Consider the following 22,314-nt stretch of genomic DNA (forward strand, 5'->3'; position numbering starts at 1 on the left):
TAAGTAATTTAACCGGAATAGCAATATAACACAAGGCATCAGCACATGCCAATATTTTTGTGCAACATAAGTAAATAGATTGAAATAATAAGCATCACAAGGCATAACACAAGAAACCACAAACTAGAAAAATTGGCTCCCATACACCAGTTGGTGCGAAATATAAATAACACATCATAGACTTTCATATGCCTAGAGAGTACACTCAAAGATAGCATAAAGCAACCATTCATTTCTTACAAATAACCAACTTGTTATTTAACTATTATTCTATAATTTATCATCAATCTTTCATTTACCAACATTTGACAATGTACCCACATTTCATAATATTACCATCAACAAAAAACCTTCTCATCCTTACTCACTTGACATCATTTATTAACTAACTATCTCTTATTAACTAATTCATTCTTTACCAACTCATCCTCATTTTTCAACTAGTCATGATTAGTCACTTAATTAGTATCCACCACTAATCCTTATTTGTCACTAATCATTAACTATATCACCTTTTAATTATTTCACATTTGGGCTATAACTGACATCTCTAATATCCATATTATGCACAACTCGTATATATATATATATATATATATATATATATTAATCATATCAGAATAAATAACTAGACTTAAACTGGTAGATGTAGACATAGGTACATAGGCATAACCATCCTTCATCTTTGTCATGTATCAATAGATCATCATAAGCATCCTCTAGAATTAAATTGGGTATAATCAACACCACCATCATCCTATAGAATTGATTCAAGTATAATCAACATAATCATCCTCCTATGAAATTGAACTGGGTATAATCAACAAAATCATCTTTCAAAATTGAACTATGAACAATCAAGGTAATAAGTGCTAATATAGTCACACATCATGATTTTAGCATAATAATAGCATATCTTCTTATATAATTAATAAGCATGACTTCTATCACCAATAATAACACAATTGCTAACATCATCAATAGCAATGTTTTCCAGCATGATTACTAGCATAATTGCTTAGCATGATCATAATGATAAGAAATAGCATAGGTAATACTTCTCAAGAGAATGGTCTAAGTCTTATCATTAGCACAATAGAGAGCTTATACATGGCATAACCAATAGCCTGTCGTAATATGATTTGTATATCTTCATAGCATAAGTAACAATCTAATCCAGTAGTCTATGAACATTACTTCTAATGCCATTATTACCATAACCCTCAAGTACCAAGGTTCCTGAATAGTTCCTCAAATGGGAATTCTCAAGGAATTTAATAAGAGTATAAGCGTTTTAAGAGAACTATTCATCGATCTTGGCTTAAGGTGGATCAAAGAGCCCACTTCTAAATCCCCGAAATACATTCTAAGCCAAATTCTACCCCGTACTAGGATAAGGTATCTAAATCCACTCTTAGATGTATAATAAGCCATAATTAGACCTAGGGTAGAGATTCTTCTCAAGTACTTTAACTAAGTTCAGTGGAAACTTAGGAAACCTTCATTAGTGTAAGCAACTAAGGCCAAAGTCACCCTAAGCATGAGTGTCAAAAGCATTTTTTCCTAACTTGAGTAATCTAAGGCATTCTCATTTTAAACATGAGTAATGACATCCAATTCACCTAAGGTATAAGGAAACAAGTCAACTGTTCAACTCTACTATTTCAAAGTAGCCTAAACGGTCCAACTAATTCAAGTCTTGCATTTCATCAATCCAATACTTAAAACCCATCCCAAATCTAACATAATATCATAAATATACTATAAATTAGCTCAATATAACATGAAATAAACCTAGCCTACCTCGATGCCAAAGAAAGCTCAATAATCAACTAAATCACAACTTTTCCCTTCTTAGAAGCCTCCTCAAGATGCCAAGATATCATAAACACATTCTAATCATCAATACAAGAATAATTATACCCATATTTCACGATTGTGCTTTGTCTCTAAAAATCACACAAAGCCCCCATATGGGTCCCTCTAATGGAAATCGTATTTTTGAAACCAACCCAATATTCTTGCAAGCTCAAGAAATCATTACCCTAAAACATGGGTGAAATATAAGAAAAATTGGGACTAAAATCAAACTCTCAAGGTTTTGAGGTTTTGAGTAATAAATAACTAAAATCCATTAAGGAAAGAGTGAATTCTTACATCAAATCAAAAGATAATCGCGAAAATAAATATTAATCAAGCTTCCCAATCATCCACAAGCTTCAATCCCATATAATATCACTATTTAGGGTTTAAGATTTTAAGAAATGGATGAGAAATGGGCAGAATTGTGACATAAGGGGGCTATTTATACCTAGTGTAGGTCCTTGGGAGTCGCTATCACGACCTTAGGCTCCACGATCATGGTATCTATCTTATTCTATGTGAGTCACGGTTGATACACCCCTTTAATAATCATAACATCTTATCTGCTTGGTGATTTGTGATCACGACCAATAGCATCGCTATCACAGTGCACTAGAAACTTGGTGTACCATATTTTTTCCAAGTCCGGAATGGACTTTAATCGGGTACTTTGTATTCATTCAGAATTCCATATATACAAATAAACTATGTAACCATGCCAAATTTAATATTTTGGACACAATGGATCAACCAAATTTTCCATCCGAGGTTTTCTTGAACAAATCTGGGTCCCACACCCATATTTAATTTTCTTAACTTTTTAACCAATAGGTTGAAATAAGATCAAATTTCTTGAGACCTTAACCGAAGGTCCACCTAAATTAGAATTAACATTCTAAAGTTATTGGCACTGTCAGAATTTACATTCGAGCTCATTTGGATGATGTTTTTTCCCAATGGTTATTTGGAATCAACGAAGACTTCAAAGGAGGGAATTGGCTCTAAAAATCAAACAAACTGCCCAGTAACTGACATGTCACCTTCAAAAAGTCACAAATGACTTGGGGAATATATAGAAATTCTTTAATAGAGAAAATAAGAAAAAATATGGAAAATGACCTGACGGGTCATTACACTACAATTGAACCCGACCTCTGTCGGGAGGATCCTCACTTTTTGATGGTATACCGATAGTGCTATACTGATGAAATGGATTCTTACCATTACCTACATATGTATCAATACATGCTCTCTCTATGGTCCTTTCAAGGTCAACAATCTGAGACAAAGAATACCCAACTACTATCAAATGCTCTGGTGCCAATCGGAATATGAAGGCTAATCCTTCTATAAACCCATACACCATCCCTTTCTCTAAAGTATATAGCATAGGAATATTTTGTCCTAATCAAGAAATCTTATCTCATACAATGAAATAATAAAGGGCCCCTGCTAAACACCAACAAACCCAACTCTAGCCTGAGAACTTCTAAATGAACTAGACCTTATCTTTAGCGGTAGGGTATCCATAAAAAGGATCAGAATTCCCAATACTGGATGTCAAAAGGATGAAGCTGTCATAAACTCTACTGGAGCTTGGGATGGCCCCAAATCCTCTAATTGACTCCCTTATTTGATGCTGAACCAAAGCTTGAGAAATACGAGTTGAAGTCCCATCCACATCTATTTAGAATCTTATATCATCTATATAAGGTAGAATAAAGTCAGAGAATGTACTTGAGGCTTATAAAAATATGAATACACAACAAGTAGTCGATAATAAAATTTCCTTAGAATGCCTTATGGCATTCTGAATAAAGGTTATGGAAATATCTACTCCAATCCTGTAATACTCCAGGTCTTTTTACCTAGAAAATTTCTAGAATTTTGTGCTCACAGCCTTAGTTACGACTTAACCCTATAAGTTATAGGGTGTCTTAATGAGTCATAACCAAATTGGTAAGCTTGTGGCTAGATTATTCTCTGACTATTTGTGGCTTACTAAGAGCAGATAGGATATGTGATGTCAATAGGTATAATCATAGGGTATCCAGTAAAAGTTCCAATTTAGTTGTGTTAACTACGACTGAACCCTATGAGTTGTAGGGTCCCATTATGAGTTATGCCATTGAGTCATAAGGATAACAGGGTAGGGTACCTTGGTGGTAATACATTGGTTACGACTCATGGTGATGAGTCATAAGGAGTGGCTATGATTCACTGGTTAACTCGTAGCTAATAGAGACACTTTCTAGCTTTTAAATTAAGGGCATCCTAGATATTTATCCTCTTAACCAAATTGAAACCAACATCTTATAACCTCTTTAGGTGTCATTATCACTCATAAGCTAATCAAAATACCTTCTCAAATACTCCAAAATGTATTCTAAATTCCATCAAGCGAGTCAAGCTAAGGTTTCATCAAGTTGGTCATCTAAGGGCTTTAGAGTTGAATTTTATTTGTGAAACTTGATATTTCAGGCAGGTGACTCTATGGTTAAACTTAATATCTCTGTTGCATAAAAATTCATGGTTATTTATGTGATTAAAAGTAAGGGTTTTGACATGATTGGGGGCTTATACATGAATGGTCACTTAAATATTTTCCCATGGTTTTATTATGAATTACTCATGTTTTAACTTAATTTTTGAACAAGTGGGTGGATGGGTCTGATGAATAAACCTAGGAATCATGATTATCCCCAAACATGTGTCTTCTAAAATGATTATGGCTGTAACCCTATATTGTGAAAATATTTTTCGTTATGAGAAATATAGGAATTTAACTATTCTTGAACTATTGAATTATGATGTTAAATTAAACTTTGTGGGTTGGTGTTTTCAAAAGCTATTGCATAATTAAATCAAGAGGGGTTGTAAATTCCTCAAGTAATGAAATTATTTTGGTATGTGGATGTTACCTTGCAAGTGTAGTTGGTATGATGATACCAATAATGTATGCCTAAATGTGTATTGTGGTTCAATGAATAGGATTGTGTGATAATTATTTAATTAGGCTTCAAAGAGGTTTGTGTAGTTGAGTTGTGAAAGTGAAGGCCCGAGATACCACCACTGGAAACTACAGTTGCTGATGTAGGGGTCTATTTGACTAGGCAGTTTGAGTTATATAATTGGGATGTTTGAGTCCCCCATATCTTATTATACGATATGGTGCTCATGTCACCATGATATATAGGGAGGATCGAGTCCCCCATAGTGCATATGTATACCCTCTAGTTCATGTGGCCACACGCACCGGGACCTTACTAATTGGGGGAGAGATGGATCCATATTACCCATGGGCATCTTTTATGTTATGACAATTGAGCCACACAATCTAGACTATGGTTTTAAAATGTATGTTTATCCTTGTTCCCTTAATCTTCATGTGTTATATGTATAAATATATGCATTGGATGATGTGCATGGAATCTTAAATGAGTTTACATTTTAAATCATGGAATTATGTTATCCCGTATCCCTGAGTTACATTCTAAAACTCCAACTGCTAATCAATTTTGGATGTTGTATCCCCTCGCGACGTAGGAACTAGCCATACGTCTACTTTTACTGCTCTGTGATTACGATTCGGGATCAACCCATGAGTTGAAATTGAAGTGGTAAGCTTTCATACATAGAAAGATTAAATTTTATATTTGGTTTCTTATGGTTTAGACTATTTAGACTATTTTTTCTATAGTCGGGGCAAGCCAAGACACTTTATTGATAGTCAGTTTTGGTTCTTGTTTAGAAGTCTTTGTTGGATTACTGTGGATTTGGGTGGTGTTGGTCGGTTGTTTCGGTCTAGTTTTTTGATATTGATAGTAAAAATATTATTTATTCTTTTAAATATCTTATTATATATTTAGAATTCATCCGATATTGGGAAGGTTGTTTTTACTTGGTTAGGTGTAGGGGGTGGTCTTTGATCCATGTGAGACTTGAGATACCCATCACGGTCATGTTCTATTTGGGTTGTGACTAAGATGGTAGAAAAGCCTAGGTTTAGTGTCATTGGGTCTCCAACAAAGCCGTGTCAAGTAGAGTCTCATTTATGGATGTGTAGCGCGCCACACTTATAAGGGAGAATCTACAATATATTTTGGTATGTCTTTCTTTTTTATTGTTCTATTTTCAAGCTATAGAGCCTAAGGCCTTAGATCTCTCTAATCCCCATTTGTTATCCTTTCAGATCATGTCACCAAATAGATCTGATAATAGTAGAAACTCCTCTATCCCATCTGAGGAAAATATGGACGGAGATCATCCTACTCTATAAGTTCAGACTCGGTCTAGGGTCTCTGCTTCTTATTTCCCTGATAAAGCTCCACCATTTCCTCTTGTCCCTCATCAAGTATCTCTAGCTGGTGTGTCTAATACTAAGTTTTGCCAGTCGATTCACTTGTCTACCTAGTCGGTAGCCTCTCAGAAAAAGCGAGTTGATTCTGTTGCCTCATCCTTCGAGGATACTAAAGTTGGCAAATTCATAAGATTGAATCCGCCTATTTTCACAGTCTCTAAAGTTTAGGAAGATCCTTAACATTTTATTAATGAGATGGAAAAGATCTTCCATGTGATGTATTCTACTGAAGTGGAGGGAGAATTTGCACCCTATCAGCTGAAAGATGTGGTGTACCAATGGTATGAAGAGTGGGAGTAGATTAGGGGCGATAATGCTAAGTTTTCTTTGTGAGATGATTTCTCTAGTGCTTTTTTGATTGGTGTTTTCCTCAAAAGTTGAGGGAGGCAAAAACGGATGAGTTCATAAATCTAAATCCAGATGAGATGTTTGTTAAGGAATATGCCTTGAAGTTCCATCAGTTATCTCCGTATGCTCCTGAGTTGGTGATTAGCATGATGGCTAGGATAAGGACATTCTCTTTTGGGTTGTCCCGAGACTTAGTTCTGGAGAATAAGGCTACCATGTTAAACAAGGACATAAATATTACTTGGCTGGTGGTTTCTATGCAACAAATTGAGAAAGAGAAGAAGAAGAAGGCTAAAATTTGGAAGGGGCTCAATAAGGAGTTTTGCTACTCGAACCAGATTGGAGTTAAGCAGTAAACTGGAAGAGATGGAGGAAAATGGTATAAGAAAAAAGGGGGTAACTCTTGTTCTAACTCTATATTTAGTTTTCTCTTCCCAAAGCCATCGGGTGATTGGCGTATATAGAATGGTGATGGATTTAAGGAATAGGGTGCCCAGTCTCAGCTAGTGGCACTCAGTCAGCTCCATCATATCGTCTTTGTATATTCTGTGGTCAGGTACATCATGGTGTTTGTGATAAAGGGAGAAACAAGTGATTTAAATATGGTTAGATTGGTCATATGCAGAGAGATTGTCCTTTTAGGGTTGCTTCTGGGGAATATATAATTCTTTTTGCTGCTACATCAGCTCTTGCACCAAAGAGTGATACTTCTTCTTCTAGCTCCAACACTAGTCGGAACTGTCTCTATTCTCTCATTACCCATTAGAAGTCCGAAGCATATCCCAATTTCATCACTAGTATATTGAAACTCTTTTCTTATAATGTATGCTGCTTGCTTGATTTAGAGTCCACTCTCTCATATGTGACCTTATTTGTAGCTATGTATTTTGGTTTCGGTCCTAAGTATATTTCAAACCCCTTTTTTATTTCTACACTGGTAAGTGATTCTGTGGTTGTTGTAAAAGTCTATAGGGGCAGTGTGGTGTCTGTTGATGGTAGAGAAACTCTGGTAGATCTGATAGAGTTAGACATAGTTTTTATAAATATCATACTGGGGATGGATTGGTTGCATTCGTGCTATGCTTCTTGAGATAGTCAGAACCATAAAGATGTCTTTAATTTTCCTAATAAACTGGTTATTGAATTGGATGGTAGTTCCATAGTGCCTAAGGTAATGTTCTAATCATATCTTATAGCCTAAAACTTAATTCCTAAGGGATATCTCTATCATTTGGTCTGAGTTAAAGACTCTACCTCAAAGAGTCCTTCCTTATATTCCATCCCAGTAGTAAATGAATTTCCTAAAGTTTTCCCTAATGATCTTCCTAGTGTTCCTACTGATAGGGAGATTTATTTAGGGATTGATCTTATTCTGGACACTCTTGCTATCACTATCCTTTCATATAGAATGGATCCAGCTGAGTTGAAGGAGTTCAAAAAGTAGTTAAAGGGTCTTAGGTAAGGGTTTTATCCGTCCTAGTATGTCCTCTTGGGGTGCACCTATTTTGTTTGTGCATAAGAAGAATGATTCCCTCCGAATATGTATTAATTACTGACAATTGAATAAGGTGAGGATAAAGAATAAGTATCCACTTCTGATGATTGATGATCTCTTTGATCAACTTCAGGGTGCTAAGTTCTTTTCTAAGATTGATGTTTTATTGTGGTACAATTAGTTGAAAATTAGGGCGACAAATATCCCTAAGACAACTTTTTGAACCTGGTACGGTCATTTTGAGTTCTTGGTGATGTCTTTTGTCTTGGACAATGCTCTGGTAGTATTTATAGATCTCATGAACCGAGTTCTTTGTCAGTTTCTACACTTATTTGTCATTGCCTTTCTTGATGATATTCTGGTATATTTAAAGAGTGATGCAAATCATGCTGATCACTTCCATCTTATGTTGTAGCCACTAAAGCATAATCTTTTGTATGCTAAGTTCTCTAAATTTAAGTTCTTGTTGAAGCTGTGACTTATCTGTGTCATATTATTTCTAGTGTAGGGATCATGGTGGATCCATAAAGGGTTGCAGTGGTTAAGAAGTGGCCTAGACCCATGAGTCCAACTGATATATAGAGCTTCTTGGGTTTAGCTGATTATTATAGAATGTTTGTGGAGACCTTTTCTTGCATTGCTACCCCTTTGACCAAGTTGACATCAGAAGAAGGTGAAGTTCCTGTGGTCTAATTCTTGTGAGGGCAGTTTTGAAAAGTTGAAGATTAAGTTGACTTCGACTTTGGTCTTGGCTTAACCCAAAGGTACTGATGGTTTTATGGCCTATTATGATGCATCCAGGGTGGTACTTGGTTGCATATTAATGCTGCATGGCAAGGTGGTTACTTGTACTTCTAGATAGTTAAAAGTTCACTAGAAGAATTATCTAACTCATGACTTAGAGTTGATAGCAGTGGTGTTTGCATTCAAGATCTGGCGGTATTATTTGTATAGGGCTCATATTGATATTTATTCTAATCATAAGAGCCTACAGTACGTGTTCACCCAAAAATAGCTAAATCTCAAACAAAGGAGGTCGCTTGAGCTGTGAAAGGACTATGACACGAATCCCTACTATCATCTAGGTAAAGCTGATGTGGTTGTTGATACTCTTAGCAGGTTGTCCATGGGAAGCCCCCATATGGGTCCCTCTAATGGAAATCGTATTTCTAAAACCAACCCAATGTTCTTGCAAACTCAAGGAATCATTACCTTAAAAAATGGGTGAAATCTAAGCAAAATTGGGGCTAAAATCAAACTCTCAAGGTTTTGGGGTTTTGATTAATAAATAACTTAAATCCATCAAGGAAAGGGTGAATTCTTACATCAAATCAAAAGATAATCGCGAAAATAAATATTAATCAAGCATACCAATTATCCATAAGCTTCAATCCCACATAATATCACTATTTAGGGTTTAAGCTCTCAAGTAATGAATGAGAAATTGACAGAAATGCGACATAAGGGGTCTATTTATACCCAGTGAAGGTCCTCGGGAGTCGCTATTGCGACCTTACTCTCCACGATCGTGGTATCTATCTTCTTCTATGTGAGTCACGATTGAGACACCTCTTTCATAATCATAACATCTTATCTGCTCAGTGATTCGTGATCACGACCAATAGCATCGCTATCGCAGTGCACTAGATACCTGGTGTACCATATTTTTTACCAAGTTTGGAATGGACTTCAATTGGGTGCTTAGGATTTATTCAGAATTCTATATATGCAAATGAACTATCTAACCATGCCAAATTTAATATTTTGGACACAATGGATCAACCAAATTTTCCATCCGAGGTTGTTTTGAACAAATCTGGGTCCCATACCCATATTTAATTTTCTTAACATTTCGACCAATAGGTTGAAATAAGCTCGAATTTCTTGAGACCTTAACTGAAGGTCCACCTAAAGTTGAATCAATATTCTGAAGTTATTGGCACTATCAAAATTTACATTCAAGGTCATTTGGATGATGTTTTTTCCCAATTGCCATTTGGAACCAGCGAAGACTTCAAAGGAGGGAATTGGCTGTAAAAACCAAAAAAACTGCCCAATAACTGAACTGTCACCTCCAAAAAGTCATAAATGACTTGGGGAAGAAATGGAAATGCTCTAATAGAGAAAATAAGCAAAAATATGGAAAATGACCTAAAGGGTTATTACACTACAATTGAAGCCGAATTCTATCGGGAGGATCCTCTCTTTTTGATGGTATACCAATAGTGCTATACTGATGACTAGTTTCTTACCACCACCTCCATAAGTCTCAATACATGCTATCTCCATGGTCTTTTTATAGTCCACAACCTGAGACAAAGAAGACCTAACTACTATCAAATGCTCTGGTGCTAATCGGAATATGAAGGCTAATCCTTCTATAAACCCATACACCATCCCTTTCTCTGAAGGATGTTACAGAGAAATATTTTTGGCCTACTTAAGAAATCCTATCTCATACTATGAAATGACAGAGGGCCCCTGCTAAACACCAATAAACCCAACTCTAGCCTGAAAACTTCTAAATAAACTAGACCTTATCTCTGGTGGTGGGGTATCCATAAAAAGGATCAAAATTCCCAATACTGGATCTCAAAAGGCTAAAGCTGTCAAAAACTCTACTGGAGCTTGGGATGGCCCCAAATCCTCTAATTGACTCCCTTGTTTGATGTTATACCAAAGTTTGAGAAATACGAGCTGAAGTCCCATCCACATCTATTTAGAATCTTGTATCATCTATATAAAGTGGAATAAAGTCAAAGAATGTAATTGAGTCTTACAAAAATATGCAAACACAATAAGTAGTTGACAATAAAATTTGCTAAGAATGCCCTATAGCATTTTGAAGATAGGTTATGGACATCTCTACTCCAATCCTGTAATACTCCGGGTCTTTTTTCGTTGAAAATTTCTGGAATTTTGTGCTTACTGCCCTCATTACAAGTAGACCCTATAAGTCATAGGGTGTCTTAATAAGTCATTGGGATGAGTCATAACCAAATTGATAAGTTTGTGGCTAGATTCTTCTCTGATTATAAGTGGCTCACTAAGAGCAGCAAGGATATGTGATGAGTCATTAGGTGTAATCGTAGGGTATCCTGTGTAAGCCCTAATTTAGCTATGTTAAGTACGACTGGACCCTATGAGTTGTAGGGTCCCATTATGAGTTATGCCGTTGAGTCATAAGGACAACAGGGTAGGGTGCCTTGGTTGTACTACATTAGTTATGACTCATGGTGATGAGTCATAAGGAGGGGCTATGAGTCACTGGTTAACTCGTAGGCAATGGAGATACTTTCTATCTTTTAAATTAAGAGCATCCTAGATATTTATCCTCTTAACCAAATTTAAACCCACATCTTACAACCTCTTTAGGTGTCATTAGCACTCATAAGATAATCCAAGTACCTTCTCAAACACTCCAAAAGGCGTTCTAAATTCCCTCAAGAAAGTCAAGCTAAGGTTTCATCAAGTTGGTCATCTAAGGGCTTTAGAGTTGAATGCTCTTCGTGAAACTTGATATTTCAGGCATGTGACTCTACACTTAAACTTAATATCTCTATTGCATGAAAATTCATGGTTATTTATGTGATTAAAAGTAAGGGTTTTGAAATGATTGGGGGCTTATACATGAATGGTCACTTAAATATTTTCCCATGGTTTTATTATGAATTACTCATGTTTTAACTTAGGTTTTTGAACTAGTGGGTGCATGGGTTTGATGAATAAACCTAGGAATTGTGATTTTCCCCAAACTTGTGACTTTTGAAATAATTATGGCTCTAACCCCATATTGTGAAATTATTTTTTTTATGAGAAATATGGGAATTTAACTATTATTGAACTATTGAATTATGATGTTAAATTGAACCTTGTGGGTTGGTATTTCGAAAAGCCATTGCATAATTAAACTAAGAGGGATTGTGAATTCCCCAAGTAATGAAATTTTTTTGGTATGTTGATGTTACCTTGCAAGTGTAGTTGGTATGATGATACCAATAATGTATGCCTAAATATGTATTGTGGTTCAATGAATAGTATTGTGTGATAATTGTTTAATTGGGCTTCAAAGAGTTTTGTGTAGCTGAGTTGTGGAAGTAAAGGCCCGAGAGATCACTACTAGAAACCACAGTTGCTAATGCAGGGGTCTATATGACTAGGTAATTTGAGTCCCCCTTATTATTAATATTCTCATATAATTGGGATGTTTGAGTCCCCCACATCTTATTATATGATATGGTGCTCCTGTCACCATGATATACAGTGAGGTTCAAGTCCCCCATAGTGCTATGTATACCCTCTAGTTCATGTGGCCACACGCACTACAGCCTTACCAACTAGGGGAGAAATGGGTCCATATAACCCATGGGCGTCTTATATGTTATGATGATTGAGCTACACAGTCAAGACTGAAGTTTTGAAATGTATGTTAATCCTTGTTCCCTTAATCATCATGTGTTTTATGTATAAATATATGCATTGGATGAGATGCTTGGAATCTTGAATGTGTTTGAATTTTTAATCATGGAATTACGCAATCCCGTATCCCTAAGTTACATTCTAGAACTCCAACTGGTAATTATTTTTAGATGTTGTATCCCCACACGATGTAGGAACTAGACATACTTCTACTTTTCCTGCTCAGTGATTATGATTTAGGATCAACCTGTGAGTTAAAATTAAAGTGGTGAGCTTCCATACATCAAAAGATTAAATTTCATGTTTGGTCTCTTATGGTTTAGACTGTTTAGACTATTTTTTCTATAGTCAGGGCAAGCCAAGACACTTTATTGATAGTCAGTTTTGGTTCTTGTTTAGAAGTCTTTGTTGGATTACTGTGGATTTGGGTGGTGTTGGTCGGTTGTTTCAGTCTAGTTTTTTGATAATGATAGTAAAAATATTATTTATTCTTTAAATTATCTTATTATATATTCAGAATTCATTCGATATTGGGAAAGTTGTTTTCACTTGGTTAGGTGCAGGGTTGGTCTTCGATCCACGTGGGACTTGAGATACCCGTCACGGCCACATCCTATTTGGGTTGTGACAAAGATGGTAGCAGAGCCTAGGTTTAGTGTCATTGGGTCTCCAACAAAGCCGTGTCAAGTAGAGTCTCATTTATGGATGTGTAGTGCACCACACTTATAAGGGAGAATCTATAATACATTTAGGAATGTTTCCCTTTCTTGTTTTTCTATTTTCAAGGTATTGAGTCTATGGTCTTGGATCTCTCTAATCCCCATTTGTTCTCCTTTCAGATCATGTCTCTAAATAGATCTAATAATTATGGAAACTCTTCTATCCCATTTGAGGACAATGTGGATGGAGCTCATCCTACTCTATAAGTTTAGACTCGGTCGAGGGTCGCTGCTTCTTATTGACCTGATAGAGCTCCACTATTTTCTCTTGTCCCTCATCAAGTATCTCAGGCTGGTGTATCTAATACTGAGTTTCGCCAGTCGATTCACTTGCCTACCTAGTTGGTAGCCTCTCAGTCAAAATAAGTTAATTCTGTTGCTCTATCCTTCGAGGATACTAAAGTTGGCAAATTCATGAGATTGAATCCGCCTATTTTCACTATCTCTAAAGTTGAGAAATATCCTTAACATTTTATTAATTAGATAGAAAAGATCTTCCATGTGATGTATTCTGCTGAGGTGGAGGGAGAATTTGCACCCTATCAGCTGAAAGATGTGGTGTACCAATGGTATGAAGAGTGGGAGTAGCGTAGGGGTGATAATGGTAAGTTTGCTTTATGAGATAATTTCTCTAGTGCTTTTTTGACTGCTTCTTTCCTCAAAAGTTAAGGGAGGCAAAAGCGGAGGAGTTTGTAAATCTAAAGCAAGACAAGATGTCAATCAAGTAGTACGCCTTAAAGTTCCATCAGTTATCTCAGTATGCTCTTGAGTTGGTGACTAGCAAGAGGGCTAGGATAAGGATATTCTCTTTTGGGTTTTCTCGAGACTTGGTTCTGGAGAATAAGGCTACGTTGTTAAACAAGGACATGGGTATTTCTTGGCTGGTGGTTTATATGTAGTAAGTTAAGAAAGAGAAGAAGAAGAAGGCTAAAATTTGAGAGTGGCAGAATAAGGAGTTTCACTACTCGAACCAGGTTGGAGGTAAGAAGTAAACTGGAAGAGATGGAGAAAAATGGTACAGGAAAAAGTGGTGTAACTCTTGTTCCAACTTTATAGCTAGTGCTCTCTTCCCAAAGCCGTCGGCTGATTACCGTATATAGAGTGGTGATGGATTTAGAGAATAGGGTGCCCAATCTCAGCGATTGGCACTCAGGTAGCTCCATCATATTATCCTTGTATATTTCGTGGTCAGGTGCATCGTGGTGTTTGTGATGAAGAGAGAAACAAGTGATTTAAATATGGTTAGATTGGTCATATGTAGAGAGATTGTCCTTTTAGGATTACTTCTGGGGAAAATAAGATTTTTGTTGCTGCTACATCAACTCTTGCACCAAAGGGTGATACTTCTGCTTCTGGCTCCGGCACTAGCCAGAACTGTCTCTATGCTCTCATTTCCCATTTGGAGTCCAAGGAATATCCCAATGTCATCACTAGTATATTGAAAGTCTTTTTTTAGAATGTGTACTGTTTGCTTGATTTAGGGTCCACTCACTTATATTTGACCTTATTTATGGCTGTGTATTTTGGTTTCGATCCTGAGTGTATTTCAAACCCCTTTTCTATTTCTACACTGGTAGGTGACTCTATGGTTGCTGTAAAAGTCTATAGGGGATGTGTAGTGTCTGTTGATGGTATAGAAACTCTGGTAGATCTGATAGAGTTAGACATGGTTTATTTTGATATCATACTGGGGATGGATTGGTTGCATTCGTGCTATGCTTCATAAGATTGTCAGAACCATAAAGTTGTCTTTAATTTTCCAAATAAACTGGTTATTGAATGGGAAAGTAGTTCCATAGTGCCTAACGTAACGTTCTATTCATATCTTGTAGCCTAAAACTTAATCTCTAAGGGGTGTCTCTATCATTTGGTCTGATTTAAAGACTCTACTTCAAAGAGTCCTTCCTTATATTCCATCCCAGTAGTAAGTGAATTTCCTAAAGTCTTCCCTAATGATCTTCCTACTGTTCTTTATGATAGGGAGATTGATTTAGGGATTGATCTTATTCCAGACACTCATCCTATCTCTATTCCTCTATATAGAATGGATCCTGCTGAGTTGAAGGAGCTCAAGGAGCAGTTAAAGGATCTTTTAGATAAGGGTTTTATCCGTCCTAGCGTGTCCTCATGGGGTGCACCTATTTTGTTTTTGTTTAAGAAGAATGATTCCCTTTGAATGTGTATTGAGTACTAACAATTGAATAAGGTGACGATAAAGAATAAGTTTCCACTTACGATAATTGATGATCTCTTTGATCAACTTCAGGGTGCTATGTTCTTTTCTAAGATTGATGTTTTGTTGGGGTACAATTAGTTGAAAATTAGGGAGACAAGTATCCCTAAGACTACTTTTTGAACTTGGTACGGACATTTTGAATTCTTGGTGATGTCTTTTGGCTTGACCAATGCTCCGGTAATATTTATAGATCTGATGAATTGAGTTTTTTGTCAGTTTCTGCACTTATTTGTCATTATCTTTCTTGATAATATTTTGGTCTATTTAAAGAGTGATGTGAATCATGCTGCTCACCTCCATCTTGTGTTGTATACTCTAAAGCATAAGCGTTTGTATGCTAAGTTCTCTAAATTTGAGTTTTGGTTAAAGTTGTGACTTATTTGTGTTATGTTGTTTCTAGTGAAGGGATCGTGGTGGATCCATAAAGGGTTGCGGTGGTTAAGAAGTGGCCTAGACCCATGAGTCCAACTGATATATAGAGCTTCTTGGGTTTAGCCGATTATTATCGAATGTTTGTGTAGACCTTTTCTTGCATTGCTACCTCTTTGACTAAGTTGACATCAGAAGAAAGTGAAGTTCCTGTGGTCGGATGCTTGTGAGGGAAATTTTGAAAAGTTAAAGATTAAGTTGACTTCGACTTTGGTCTTGACCCAACCCAAAGGTACTAATTGTTTTATGGCCTATTATGATGCATCCAGGGTGGGACTTGGTTGCGTATTAATGCTACATGGCAAGGTGGTTGCTTATGCTTCTTGACAGTTGAAAGTTCACTAGAAGAATTATTTGACTGATGGATTAGAGTTGTTAGCAGTGGTGTTTGCATTAAAGATCTGGCGGTATTATTTGTATAGGGTTCATATTGATATTTTTTCTAATCATAAGAGCCTGCAGTACGTGTTCACTAAAAAATAGCTAAATCTCAAACAAAGGAGGTGGCTTAAGCTACTAAAGGACTATGACTTGAGTCTCCACTATCATCTAGGTAAAGCTAACGTGGTTGTTGATACTCTTAGCAGGTTGTCCATTGGAAACTTATCTCATATGGATGAGTAAATATGGGAATTGGCAAAGGACATTCACCATTTGGCCAACCTTGAAGTTTGTCTCTTGAAATATGAAAATGTGGTGTGTTTGTGCAAAAGGTGGCGCAGTCATCCCTTAGTTTGAAAGCAAAAGAGAAACAAGTGTTCTTGAAGCATATAAAGAATGATTTAGGCAAGCATAAGGTGGTTGTTTTTGAGATCGGCGATAGTGGTAACTTGAGGTACCAAGAAAGGTTGTGTGTTCTCGACATTGATGGGTTGCGAGGTAAGATTTTGGCCGACGCCCATGAGTCACGGTATACAGTTCATATAGGGTCAATGAAGATGTATCATGAACTTAAGGAGATTTATTGGTGGAATATAATGAAGCGGGATATGGCCAATTTTATGGCTAACTGCATGGTATGTCAGCAAGTGAAAGTGGAACACTTGAGGCCCAGAGGGTTGTCTCAAGAGATCTAGCTACCAGTATACATATGTGAGATGATTAATATAGATTTTTTTACTAGTCTTCCTCGATCTCTCTAGTACTTTATTCGATCTGGGTAATCAGGGATAAGATGACTAAGTCTGCTCACTTCTTGCCAGTGAGGACTAATTTCTCTACTGAGGACTATAATAAATTGTTCATTGAGGAAATCATGAATTTTCACGGTGCTCCAGTTTCTATCATTTTTTATCGTGGTACTCAGTTCTTATTTCACTTTTGGAGGTTGTTTCAGAGGGGCTTGGGGACTAAGGTGACCCTTAGCACCGCTTTTCACTCATAGACAAATGGGCAAGCGAAAAAGACGCTTCTGATTTTAGAAAATATGCTTAGGGCTTGTATAATTGACTACGGTGGTAGCTGGGTGATGTCTCCTAAAACTACACCTCAACTAGAAGTATAATGCCTTCGATTGCAAATATAATAACCCAACTAGGTTAGGGTCAAGCCCACAGGGAAAACATGAATAGTTGCTTGTCTTGATGTAATCCAAAAGTAGTATAGGAAGGTAAATGGGGGGATTTTGTAATCAATCATCAACAATAACCAAATCTTGAGTGCTTTTAAGTAACATGAGACTATAATACCCCATAAGTTTTTCGAGTCGTTAAAGCCGTTTAATCTTGCCAAGAGAAGCTTAGCACACAAAGATTTGGCTAAGTGTTGAAACTTTCTCATTTAGACCTCCGATCTTCGGGTAATTATTCGATGACTTTCCCGACATCCATTTTTGGATTTTCAAGTTGCGTTGCGATGGGGAAAGGTCTTAGTACATCCTGGATGAGTTTTGGAATTTTTGGAGTAGCGTAAGGGCACGTTTGGGTGCCCAAAACAGTAGCCCCGGGCAATAAGCCCGCATCGCCTAGAAACTCTAGTGTGCCCTGTTTTTATGCATTTCAAGGTCAACTTCAAGCGACCATAACTTTCTGTATATAATGAACTGGGTGAGATTCTATATATCAAATGAAATCTCTTTGAGTCCTCTTTCCAATTAAATTAGTTTCATCCAATTTTAACATCAGAGTAAAAATTTATGATTAATTTACTTCAGCCTATCAAACCAGTAACAGAGGGATAACTGCATCTTTCTCTCTTTTCTAAAGGGAATTTTGGTCATCTTCCAACTATATATACTCCTCTAATTCGATATTAAGCTTCATATTATCAAAAATATATGTTCTTCTTCCATTTTCCACAAGAGCAAGAGAAAGATTTTCCATTGAGGGTCCAAGTTCAAGAATCTCTTCGTAAATCTTCGTAGAATCAAGAATTAAGGTATGCATAGTGTTCATCTATGGGTTCCTTTCTCCCTAGAGCTCAAGAATCCTTTTATAAAAATTTAAGATTTTATTTATGAGATTTCCATGATTTATATGAAGTGAAGTTGAAGATCTTGTTGTTGTTAAGTTTTAATTCATGATTTGATTACAAAATTTCAAGTTGGTTATTTTTATAAGATGAACTCCATGTTATTATTGAGGAACATTTTAAGTAGGTAATTTTTATATCTCTTATGTTATATCTAAGTAAAATCTTGATTTTTATGTTAGATTGAGTTGAAGTTACATGAGTTGACTCAAGACCCATGAAAAAGCTAGTAATTTTTGGGATGGCTCACATGAAATTCATGTTGAGTTCTTGATCTACAAGATATATGCAGTGTTCATGGTTTGATTTAAGTGTATTCATGATATTAGCTTTGTTTGGGTTTCTAATCCATGATTAGATAGAGAACTTATATGAAATTATGGATTATATGTGTAGTAATATAGTAATTCATGTAAGAGCCTTGAAATTGTAAATTTGATGTTGGAATCTTTGAAGGGAAAATTAATTATTTATGGTATGATTTATGTAACTACATGTTGGATGACGAATCTATGAGTGGATCTAAGTATATTCACGATTATATTGTTGATTGGGTTTATAACTCATGACTAAGTGCATGATTTATGTGAAATTAACTATTGTTACGTATGTAGTATTATGTGTATTCATATTAGAGCCTTGAGATGGTGAACTTGGTGTTGGAATTGTGATACTCAAGTATTGATTTGCATTATGATTAAATGTTATGTCTTCCAAGTATTTGATGAATGGTTTGTGTGAATTAAACAAGAGAAATTATATCATATAAGTATGTGTATTAATTCATGCCATCCAAGTGTTTGATAAAATGCTTAAGTGAAGAAAATAAAGTCAATATAATATGTTGACAAAAATTTCCAAGCTAGGTATAAGTTCATGCCAAGTCTGGTTGAAAATCTCTAGTAAATGAGTTATGGTATGTTGTGTGAAAATCCTATCCATGTGCATTCCTTGTTGAATGAATTACGAGGCATTAGTATGAATCCTTACACATAATTATGTTTAAGATTTCCAAGTGTTTGAAGAATATTATGCATTCTTGATTATGATTTGGGTTTATGACTTCTAACTATTTGAAAGAGTATCTTATTGATTTTGCTGTGAGTAATAAACTATTGTTATATTATGCTAGTATTGTTGTACTGTATTTAACTACACCATCGAGTCCTAGGGGTATTTATACCCAAAATTAGCCTGCTTGTCTAGAGATGAGTCAGTTTCAAGATAATCTCAGTCAAGCCATGCTCAGTAAGTTTCAGTCAGTTACAAAACTCAGGAAAACTCAGCAGATTTAGAAAATCAGCCTCAGTATAGTATTCAGATTAAGAAACTCAAAATCTCAAGTATCAATCTAGTCCACTTCAGATCTCCTTAGTATTTCAGTATTTAGTCAAGACTTCAATAAGGCTCAGTAATATACAAAAATTTGTAGCACTCAGACAGAAAGTAGATATTCTGTAGTATTTTGTCAAATAACAAAACCAAGTGAACTCGATCAAATCAACTCAGTAATATACTCAGTAAAAAGATTCAGGTCAGTCTAAAGTTTAGTTAAGAATCAGTTCAGAGTCTTTTAGTTGGGAGTAGGAACTATCATCGAGTGAGTCTTGGATGGCGGTTTGTCTGTTAGAGAGACGGAGTTGTTAGTAGTAATCCTTGTACTCCAGAACTGCATAGCCAGTGCAGGACGAGGAGTCACCCATCAGATAAAAGGCTTGACTACCTGCAGGAGTCCACATAGCCTTAGGCTTGACTTACTCTTGAGGGTCACCCATTAGAGAGTCTTGACCAAAGAGGTCTTTACCCGTGGCATAATATTGACACCCTTATAGCTGGGGTTACAGTTTGGATCCCACTAGTTCAGATTTGGGGTATGTCGGTTAAGTGAGAACTCCCATAATTGCAGTCACAGTTATAGCTAAAGTCTCAATTTCAGACTTAGTCTTCAGAAAAGAATTCAGAAATTAAGACTTTCAGATACAGTCAATCAGTATCAGTATCATAAGATTCATAGATCACCCGTTAGATAGGCCTGATCTCAAGTTACAGTTAGTCGTTATTCTTATTAGAAGATTCAGAGATAACCCGTCAGATAGGCCTGATCTCAAATTAAAGTTATTAATTATTCAGTGAATCATTCTTATTATTAGTAGATTTAGAGACAACCTATTAGATAGGGATTGCTATCACTTTCAGAAGCTTCAGTTACCCGTAATCTCAGTATGTTTAGAAATTTCAGAATTTCAGTATATTCAGTATAAGTTACCAGAGTTAGTCCAAGTATGCTCAGTGACAGTATGCGCAGTATGTTCAAAAATTACAAATTCTTTATATATGCTAATCCAGCTCTTGCATATTCTTTAGTTAAGTTATGTTCATGCATAAGCCCTTGCATTTAGCCTTACTTCATTTGCATACTCATTACATTTCAATGTACTGACGTAGTTGCGCTATGATGTTTCTTTTTATTTGACACCATAGATTCAGAGACACAAGTTCCAGATCAGCTGTAGCAGTTCAGAACCCAGCAGTGAGTCCTCATATTTTGAGGATGGATTATTATTTCAGCATATTATTATATTTAGTTTATTTTATTAGACAGAGTTAGTTAGGGATATGTCCCATCAACTCTACAGTTTAGACCGTTAGAGGCTTTTCAGATAGTTATATAAGTATTCAGTTTGCAAAATTATATATTTTAGATATTGTGAAACTTATGGAAAGTTTCTGCCAGTTTTCTACATGTATTTTATTATATATGCAGTGAACAGGTACAAATATCAGAATATGGTTAGCTTTTGGTCCTTCGGGATTATAAGCATTGTGTGACATTCTGGCTACAGAAAATTGAGGTGTTACAAACTTCGTATCAGAGCCTAAGGTTCAATAGGTGTCCTAGAAGTCTTAAAATTCGCATCTAGTAGAGTCTTGTACATGGGAGTGTTGTGCGCCACATTTATGTACAGGAGGCTATAAGATATTTTAGGAAAAATTTCCTTTATTTCAGTATTCAAGTCGTTTCAGTGAGCAAAGGCTCAGGTTGAACTTTAGTCTAATCAATGTTCTTCTTTCAATTGCAGAACATGCCTCCTAAGAAGAGAATAGTGAACCAATCAGCACCTCAGCCAGTAGATCCTAAGAATAAAAGTGTGCCACATGTCGAGTTTCAGGCAGCTTTCGAGGTGCTAGCCCAAGCTGTGACAACTACAGTGCAGACCAATAATTAGGAAGCTACTCCTCGACAATAGGGTAATGATGCAGACGCAGCTAGACTCCATGACTTTATCAAAATGAACCCTCCTGAGTTATTTAGGTCTAAGGTAGGTGAGGACCCGCAGTTGTTTCTAGAGGAGGTGAAGAAAATCACCTAGGTTATGCATGTGTCTGAGGAAGAGAGCATAGAACTAGCCTCTTATAGGCTGAAAGATATTGCTTATGATTGGGTTGTAGCGTGGAAGAAGGGTAAAGGGGAGGATGATGCTTCCATGGCTTGGAAAGTATTTTAGGATACCTTTTCAGATAAGTTTCCCCCTTAGAGATAAGAGAGGCTAAGGTAGAAGAGTTTATGAACCTAAGACAAGGCTCCTTGACAATGAAAGAGTATTGTCTTAAGTTTAACCAGTTATCTAAGTATGCCCCTGAGTTGATGGCCAACCCTAGGGCAATTATGAGTAAGTATGTGACTGGTGTATCTAGGTTGGTGTTGAAAGATTGTAGAAGTGCTATGGTCAATAGAGACATGGATCTTTCTAGGTTAATGATGCATGCGCAACAGATTGAGTTAGATAAGATGAAGGAAAGAGAGAGATCTAGTAAAAAAGCTAGAACAGATAGTCATAGTTTCTCCTAAGCAGGGTCACAGGGTGGTAACTGGTCTCACAATAGTCAGAAGTTTTTAGTCCCAGCTCCATCCTCAGCCAATGTACCACGCTTTAAGATCTAGATTAGTAAGAGCAGAGGTATTACCTATCCATTA

This window comes from Capsicum annuum, chromosome 10, assembly GCF_002878395.1.
Source record: "Capsicum annuum cultivar UCD-10X-F1 chromosome 10, UCD10Xv1.1, whole genome shotgun sequence".
Classification (NCBI taxonomy): Eukaryota; Viridiplantae; Streptophyta; class Magnoliopsida; order Solanales; family Solanaceae; genus Capsicum; species Capsicum annuum.